Raw genomic sequence first — 9,357 nt, 5'->3', positions numbered from 1 at the left:
TCTCGGGAGACGTCTGCCTTTCTCTCTCTGCTTCTTTCGGGAGAAGCAGTATCCGCTTTGGGGAGTGCATGCCAGAAGCAGGCTAGCGACTCCCTCTCTGCCTTCCTCGGGAGAGGCAAGCAAACTCTCACTCGGAGCAGACCATCGGGAAGTCTGTCTCCTTCCCCGCCTCTTTCGGGAGAGGCAAGCAAACTCTCACTCGGAGCAGACCATCGGGAAGTCTGTCTCCTTCCTTCCCACAAGACCCCAGTGTATTGGAGATGCCAGTACCATGGGATGATCACCAAGAACAGCAGTGGTAGTGGAGTGGATCAACCTGAGCTTAGAGTGCTACAGAGGGCAGAGCTGAAGAATTAATGCCAGCCATTTGGAGGAGCCTAGAAGATCAAGTTTGGATCCCAGACATTGAAACAAGAAGATATAACATTGAAGTTGCCTTGGAAACCCCAAGATGCTGAAGATGCCAGAGCCATGAGCTATCTGCAGTTAGCAAAGATGAAAAAGTACTGGAGATCTGAGGACTATTTTGGGGGACTGGAGAAACGGCTCAGTGGTTAAGAGCACTGACTGCTCTTCCAGAGGTCCTGAGTTCAATTCTCAGCAATTACATGGTGGCTCACAACCATCTGTAATGGGATCTGATGCCCTCTTCTGGTGTGTCTGAAGAGAGCAATGGTGTACTCATATATATAAAATAAATAAATCTTTAAAAAAAAAAGATTAAAAAATAAAAAGAAAACCACCTTGACACCAGACATGGAGATTTTTGAAGTTTGCCCAGCTGGTTTCCTGCCTTGTCTTGGAGATTATAGTTAAGCGATTGGATGAATCTCAGAAGAGACTTTCAACTTTGGACTTTTAACTTTGTTGAGACTGCTATAGACTATGGAGACTTTGGAAGTTGGATTAAATGTACTTTTTTATTATGTTATGTCTAGGTGGGTCCCCCATAGACTCATGTGTTTGAACAAGTCTATGGGGGCCAGGGAGTGTAATGTCATGGTTTGAATATGCTTGACCCAGGGAGTGGCATTATTTGGAGGTGTGGCCTTGTTGGAGTATGTGTGTCACTGTGGGCATGGGCTTAAGACCTTCACCCTAGCTGCCTGGAAGTTAGTCTTCCACTTAGCAGCCTTCAGATGAAGACGTAGAACTCTCAGCAATTCCTACACCATGCCTGTTTGGATGCTGCCATGCTCCCACCTTGATGATAATGGACTGAACCTCTGAACCTATAAGCCAGCCCCAATTAAATGGTTGTGGTGTCTGTGTTCACAGGAGGAAAACCATAAATAAGACAAGACCTATACAGAATTCTCAAAAGAGGAACTCCAATGATTGAAACATTTAGATGTTCAACATTCTTAGCCATCAGGGAAATGCAAACCAAAACCTACTTTGAGATTTCATCTTATACCTTTCAAAATGGCTAAGATCAATAAAACAAATGACAGCTCATGCTGTTGGGGATGTGGAGTAAAGGGAACACTCATTCATTGCGGGTGAGAGTACAAACTTGTACAGCTACTATAGAAATCAATATGGCAGTTCCTCAAGAAGATGCCCATTGATTCTCCCTCTAGTTCCAGCTATAGCACACTCATGTGCATACACCCAATGATGCTTCATACTACCACAAAGATATTAGCTTTACCGTGTTCACTGCTGCTCTATTAATAAAAGCCAGAAATTAGAAACAACCTAAATGTTTCTCAACAAAAACTGGGTAAAGAAAATGTGGTACATTTACAACATGGAATACGACTCAGCATTTAAAAAGATGTTATCATGAGATATTCACTTACAAGTAGATACTAGCAGTTAAGTCAATGATAACCATACAGGGTAAATATACAGGGGACTGGAGGATCCAGATAGGTCTAACTAGGAAAGGGAAATAGAACAGATAATTATGGATAGATGGGAATGACTGGAATGGGAGGATTAAACAGGAAAAGGGATTTAAAGGAGGGAATACAGGAAGTGATGACAAAAATTAAGGAGCATTTGAGGGGTAAGATGGAAATCTAATACAGCAAAAGCTTTCTAAAATATAGAAACATGAAAATGATCTAAATGAAATCACCATAGAATGAGAGAGACATAGTCCTAACTGGCTATTTCTTGATACCAAACAAAGCCTCTAATAATGGAAGTGGCTTACACCTAAGTATGTTGCTGGCTAAAGGGGTTCCATGGGAATCCGCAAAACTCCCATGTTGCCAAGACAATAGACTGCTCTCCACAAACTGACAACAAGCTCTTATTTCTGAATACAACACCTACATAACTCATGGAATATGGAGAAGTCTATCTGGTGCCTACAGACCCTTCACCTTTCCCGTTCTTGCACCCGTATCCTAGTCTTTCGTATAGGAAGGTACTCTGCAGGTGACATAAAGAGAAAAAAACACCAAGCCAGCCACAAACCCTTTAGTCTATAATTCTATCCTGCCTTCAAGATCTGCTAGAGCAACGGTGGCAGAAAGCTTTTGAGAGTGATATGTGATTTAATTTAAGGCCCACTCCACAAGATAGAACCCATACCCAACACTGCTTGGGGACCAAGATCCAGAGGTTAGCTAGCCCAAGGACCAAGGACCAGATACTACTTGTCTAAAAAGCAAACAGAATGTAGTAATAAAATGGCTTCTAGAGATATTCTACTATCTTCATAGATGAGTGTTTTGTTCCGTTATCATGAGAGAACCTTTCTCCTGTAGCAGATGGGAACAAATACAGAGATCCACAACCAAACATTATGTAGAGTGAGAGACCTTGGAACACTTGGTCCTAAGTGGGATGTCTGTATCAAATTCCTTCTCTCAAAATTAAGGGAACGCTGAAGAAGATATGATGAGTATAAGAGCCAGAGGGAATGGAGGACAAGAAAACAAGGCCATCCAATTCAACATTATCAAAGCTCATATAAACTCACTAGATTGACAAAGCATGCACATGGCTATACAGGTTTCCATCAGGTTCCCTATGTATATAATTATGGCTCCCAATTTATTGCTTTATGAGATTCCTGAGTGTGGGAATCGGTGGATCTCTGATTCTTGTGGCTTCTCTTGGCCATTTTCCCTTCTGTTGGTTTGTCGTGTTCAACTTTGATAATAGAGTTTTTGCTTTATCTTATTACATTTTATTTTGTTATGTTTTGTTGTTATCTCTCCAAAATCTGCTCTTTTCTAATGAGAGACAGAAAGACAGTGAGATCCTCCAGATGAGAGGGTAGGTGGGGAGGAAATGGTAGTAGTACAAGGACGGGAAACCAGAATCAGGATATATTATGTGAGAGAAGAATCTATTTTCTTTTTTTTTTTAAGAATTGTTTATTTTATGTATATGAGTAAACTGTAGCTGTCTTCAGACACACCAGAAGGCGTCAGATCCCATTACAGGTGGTTGTGAACAACCATGTGGGTGCTGGGAATTGAACTCAGGACCTCTGGAAGAGCAGTCAGTGCTCTTAACCGCTGAGCCATCCCTCCAGCCTGAGAAGAATCTATTTTCAATAAAAGGAAAACTACATTACAAAAGTTAGGATGATGGCTCGGTAGTTACAAGCACTCACTGCTTTGCTGCAGAGCCAGATTCAGTCTCAAGACACTCACCAGGTGGTTGAGGAGCAACCAACACTAGATGCAGGAGATCCAATGCCTTCTCTTTATATCAGCAGATACCAGACATGCACTGCCTTGGCCAGCGTGGCCCTGGTGAGGAGATTGACATAGTTCTGCCTCTGGAACAGGGCCCCAGTGTGAGCCTCCATAAGTGTTGAGGACTGCTGTGGGCATGAGACTTGTGTTATAATATACATAGTTTCTGGACCCACTAGCAATGGAAGAGTATGTTAATGACTCCATAATTAGAAACAGCACAAGTCCAAGACTTGAGGGTGTGGCTAAGTCTCAGCAAAATGGTAAACTCTGGGACCTTATGGACAGGCCTTAAAGCTATGAGAAAGAACTCTAAATACAGGAGTGTGAAAATCTACTTCTCAACTATGCAAAAAATAAGTATACAAAATGAATTATATGAGGCTTCACAAATCTAAAGGACCAGGAGTAGCTACACTATGAGCCAGCTTATCAGAAAGATACAAATGCAGATTCCTGAGTTCAAGGTCAGCCTGGGACCAGGAGCTTCCAAATCTAGGCATGGTGGAAAAGGTAATTTCAGGTCAGGGTTCTACCCAAATAGCTTATCATCTGTGCTTAACAAAGGCAGACAGATCTCTGAATTCTTTTGCGATGTTAAGAAAAAAATATATGCTTGCTGTCTCCCAAGAATCAGAAGGCCGGGGTCATGGGATCCTGATTCATAATATAATCAAAAGGAAAACCTGGAGTAAATGACTGAATCAATAATATGTAAAATAAAAGACTGGACCTGTGTTCTTCAGGACATGAGCTATCCAGAGAATTTTTTTAGGATAAAAAGAGGGAACTGCTTGGAGAACAGAGACACAGACAGACACACAGACACACAGACATACACACACACATAGACATACACACAAGCAAGCAGGAGATGGACAGAGAGACCTGTTAGAATAGCAAGCAAGCAGAATATAGACAGAGAAATCTCCAGATAGAAAGCAGAACAGAGAGAGAAGCAGACTGGAAAAGCTGTATCAAGCAGAACACAGGTCATCAGCTTGAACCCACAGTTTGACTTCGTGTTCTTTTTGCTGTTCCTAGATACCCCCTTCCTCAGAGGCCCTCTTTAAATTGAGGCTGGTCCTTGGCAATGCACATGAGCATACATGTAGCTAGATAAAACACTAATATATATAAAATAAAAATGTATTACAGATCTACATTAAAATAAATTCATAAAAGTTTTAAAAGAAAATAGAAAAGAAAAAAACATTACCAGGCAGTGGCGGTGCATGCCTTTAATCCCAGCACTTGGGAAGCAGAGGCAGGTGGATTTCTGAGTTTGAGGCCAGCCTGGTCTACAGAGTGAGTTCCAGGACAGCCAGGGCTACACAGAGAAACCCTGTCTTGAGGAAAAACAAAAACAAAAACAAAAAAAAAAAAAAAAAAAAAAAAAAAAAAAAAAAAAAAAAAAAAAAAAAAACAAAAAAAAAAACACTTGTAACATATATCTGACAAAGGACTTAAATCCAGAAAAGTACACAAAATTATAAAAGTTTAACAATAAGAAAAAATAAAGTATTTAAGCAATTCACCAAAAAAGATTAATTTAAAAAATAAATTAAGTTAAATAATAAATTAAAGCAAAGATGTTCAACATAATCAATCATAGGAAAGTGGCTAATTAAAGCCACTCAAGAATTACATAAATTTAAAAAGAAAATTAAAAACATTCAATAAATGATGCATATCACTTTTCACTTAATTGCTTAAAAATTCTGAAATCTATAAATGATTCTCAAGAACTGCTCATTCAAAAGTACAAAGTGGAACTGTAGAACAAAGGAACATGGTTTTTGTTTTGTTTTGTTTTTTATTTTTTTTTTGAAATGGAAGAGACTGCTTGGCAGTTAAATGTACTTCTCTTGCAGAGGACCTTAGTTCAGTTCCCAGTACCCACCCAGAACACACACCGCCTGTAATTCCAGCTTCGAGTGAGCCAACAGTCCTGGCCTCCACAGGGAGTACACTGACATGTACACACACACACACACACACACACACACACACACAGCACCACCACCACCGCAAACAACAGCAATTAAATAAAAATATTTTTTCAAAAAATTTTTTTTCAAATAGTTAGAGAAATATGTAGTTTCTTCCAGACCTTTCTCTTTCTATTTTCATATCTGTGGGTAGCTGTTTCCTCCAAGATTAAATCATTGGGCTAGAGTGATAGCTCAAGAATTGAGAGCACTTGAGTCTCTTACAGAGGATCTGAGTTTGATTCCTAGCACCCACATGGTTAGACAGTGCCTCATAACCACCTTTCACTCTGGTTCCTGGAAATTTGACCCCACCTCTTCTGGCTTCAGTAGGCACCAGACATTTAAGTGGACCCATAAATACATGCAGGCAAAACCCAAAACACTATATACATAAATTTTAAAAAATTAAGTACCTTTCCATGTGAGTGGGAAATTCATTAAGACATAATATGTTAAAGGGAAGAGAAACTACAAGATGTTCTAAGGGAATGTGCAACAACAGATATTGTTAATGGCCAACCCACTGGGACGCTCATTAAGCTCAAGGGAACAACTGATAGGTTCAGGAGGCTCAAGATTGACCAGACTCACTAGGCTCCTCCTTCTCCAAGCATATGTAAAAGTAAGATGGTAAGAGTCAACTCTCAGACAAGCTGAGTTTCCTGAAAAAACAGACCAGCAGAGCTGTCTGGAGGAGATTCAGCCAGCTGAACTTACCTGAAGGACACTCATCAACCTGTGGAACTACCTGAAAGACACTTCACAACATGTGGAGCTGCCTGCAGGCTGTGCAGGGTACCTCAGGTTTCTAGCTTTTGTGAGCTGTCTTCATGTTCTTGTACATAACTCCTCACCCATATTTTGTAAGTAACCTGTGATGGTTTTAATAGGGTTGTCCCTCATTGACTCCTATGTTGAAATGCTTGGCCCACATAGAGTGACATTAGGTGTTGTCTTGTTAGAGGAAGTGTGTCAATGGGAGAGTGGGCTTTGAGGTACATGTTCAGGCTCCTGACCAGTGTGAAAGAAAGCTTCCTCTTGGAGGCCTGCAGAAGACACTACCCTTCCCCTGCTTTTTGTTTGTTTTTCGAGACAGGGTTTTTCTGTGTGGCTTTGGCTGTCTTGGAACTCACTCTGTAGATCAGGCAGGCCTAGAACTCAGAAATCCGCCTGCCTATGCCTCCTAAAGGCATGCACCAGTCCCCTTTCTGCTGCCTGTGGATCAAGACAGTGAACTCAAAAAAAAAAAAAAAAGAACTCTCAGATTCCCCAGCACATTGTCTGCCTGCATGTTGACGTGCTTCCCACCATGATGATAATGTTCTGAACCTCTGAGATTGTAGGCCAGCCCCAATTAAATATTTTCTTTATAAGAGTTGCCTTGTTGGGCTGGTGAGATGGCTTAGCAGTTAAGAGCACCGACTGCTCTTCTGAAGGTCCTGAGTTCAAATCCCAGCAACCATATGGTGGCTCACAACCATCTGTAATGAGATCTGACGCCCTCTTATGGTGGATCTGAAGACAGCTACAGTGTACTTACATGTAATAAATACATAAATAAATCTTTAAAAAAGAGTTGCCTTGTTCATGGTATTTCTTTACAGCAATGAAACTCTAAAGCAAAACCTCAATAAAACTCACTGGCTTGGTCTATGGTCAGTTCCCTATGTGTTTACATTTCTACAGGAATAATGTCACATAAATATATCATATATACATACACATATATACTTTACATATATGCATGTTTCATATATATGAGAAAATATTTCACTACAGTTACATCCACTTTCCTTCACATGATTTGGCTGCATAAAACTCCAGTGTATACATACCACAATCTCCTTATACGTATGCAATTCTCCTTACATATATTCAATTTGTTGACATCTGTGCTGATTCCATAGCAGCACAAACCTGAATAAACCTGTGGTATACTAACTTGATTCCAGTGAGTCATAAAGTAGTTCTATTTTTTTATGAACTTCCATACCAATTTCCACAGTAATAGCTAGATTTCATATTCTTTTCAGGAGTTAGCTGTTTACTTTCTTACAAACATTTTAACTAGAATGAGATATCTTCAATATTATAGCAGATTCAGAGATTAAGTTTTCTTTAAAGGGACATGGACACTTTAAAAATACACAAGCCATAAACTTGAAGCCATTGGCAAACAAGTGAATAGATGTAATAAATGTGTAACTTACATACCATTTTTAATCTCGAAAATACACTGCTACTGAATATAGACACTAGGTTATAGGACAGATCTCTTGATCTTATTCCTACCTCAAAGTTTGCATCCTTTGATCCTTATCTCCTCCCATACTCCAGGCCACTTCTGGGAACCACCCATTCACCTCTCTACATTTGTCTTCCACGTTTCCATATTCAATATATAAATAAGATTATGGGGTAGTCATCATTCTGTTACAAACACTTTAAAACAATGCCAAAATGTTAACCATTAATGGAACTAAAATTCAAGGCAAGTTAAATTCTGGTTTTTTTATTTAGTCTTTTGAGAATCTTGAACAATGTCTTTTGACCATACTCACCTCTTCCCAGACCCACCTCCTCCTTCCATACCTACTCAACTTAGTGTCTTTTTTTTTTTTTTGATCCCTCAAGTCTAATTTGTGCTGCCCATGTATTCCTGAACAGGTAGCCTTCAACTGGAAGTGGTCAATATACATGGGGCTACACTCTCAAAAGGACTTGACTTTCCTTCTCTTGCCTGCTGTCAACGGCCAGTAAGTAGCGTCGCACCTCTGTTGGTAGTAGGACTTCATGTCCTCCTCTCCTCTCCACAATGGGATTTATTCTGGCTTGAACTCATACAGGGGGTCATGTAAACTCAATAATTTTTTTAATCAGGATACAAAGCTATATACATATACCTCATAAAGCACAATAAGATCAGTTACCAGCATAAAAACTTAAATTAACAGTGGTAACAATAACATACTTTTCTTCTATAATAGTTTTCACATTCAGCTGAGCAAAATTACTTTTACAAATTGCTCCCTAAAACGTATTTTAAAATGATTCCTATATAATCATAAAATGAGTACTTACATACTGGTATCATTTAGAGAATCAAAATTAAATTTCTATATATTCTATATTTCATAAATCAGTAAGATCTACAAGACAGGAAGTATTGGCAACTTTTTCTTTTATAAGCAAAGATGTATAACCAACAGAAACAACCTGAACCTATAATCACTTTCAAGCAATGCAAAACATTTCACTATACCTGACTTCCAAAAGAATAACCTTCCAGGTCTACGGAACCCACAGGCCACATATAGCCAAGGATAACTATGAATAGGGGTAAATAGGAAATTGTGAAACTTTAAATGTGAATTGTTTTGAATTTTTTTGTTTTGTTTTGTTGCTTTAAAAAATATTCTGTTCTGTTCTCTTCTTGGGCATGAACTTTTTGTTAATGCCAATGGCATGTGTTTTCATTGTCAAATGGTTGTTCAGGACAGCAAATTAAGCTGAATAAATTTTAACTTGGTTAAGACAAAAGAGCCAGATCTATAAACAGACATTTTTTCCTACAAAAATAGAAAAAGACCAGAAGACACCACTAGGGATTTTAATACCTGAATACAGCATCCACTCAAGCAGAAGCAGAGGGGACTGCAGCAGTGACATCGGTGAGCCAGAAGAATCCTCCAAACTAA

General features: G+C 39.3%; 1 protein-coding gene across 2 annotated transcripts in view; it reads right to left on the bottom strand.

The window, feature by feature from the left end:
- Mipol1 (mirror-image polydactyly 1) overlaps positions 1-9,357 on the bottom strand; it is a 293,032-nt gene that overhangs the window by 270,988 nt on the left and 12,687 nt on the right. The gene's annotated exons all lie outside the window — the stretch shown is intronic.

This window comes from Mastomys coucha, unplaced genomic scaffold, assembly GCF_008632895.1.
Source record: "Mastomys coucha isolate ucsf_1 unplaced genomic scaffold, UCSF_Mcou_1 pScaffold6, whole genome shotgun sequence".
NCBI lineage: Eukaryota > Metazoa > Chordata > Mammalia > Rodentia > Muridae > Mastomys > Mastomys coucha.
Note: the sequence above shows the minus strand (reverse complement) of the source record. Positions and strands in the feature narration are given on the sequence as shown.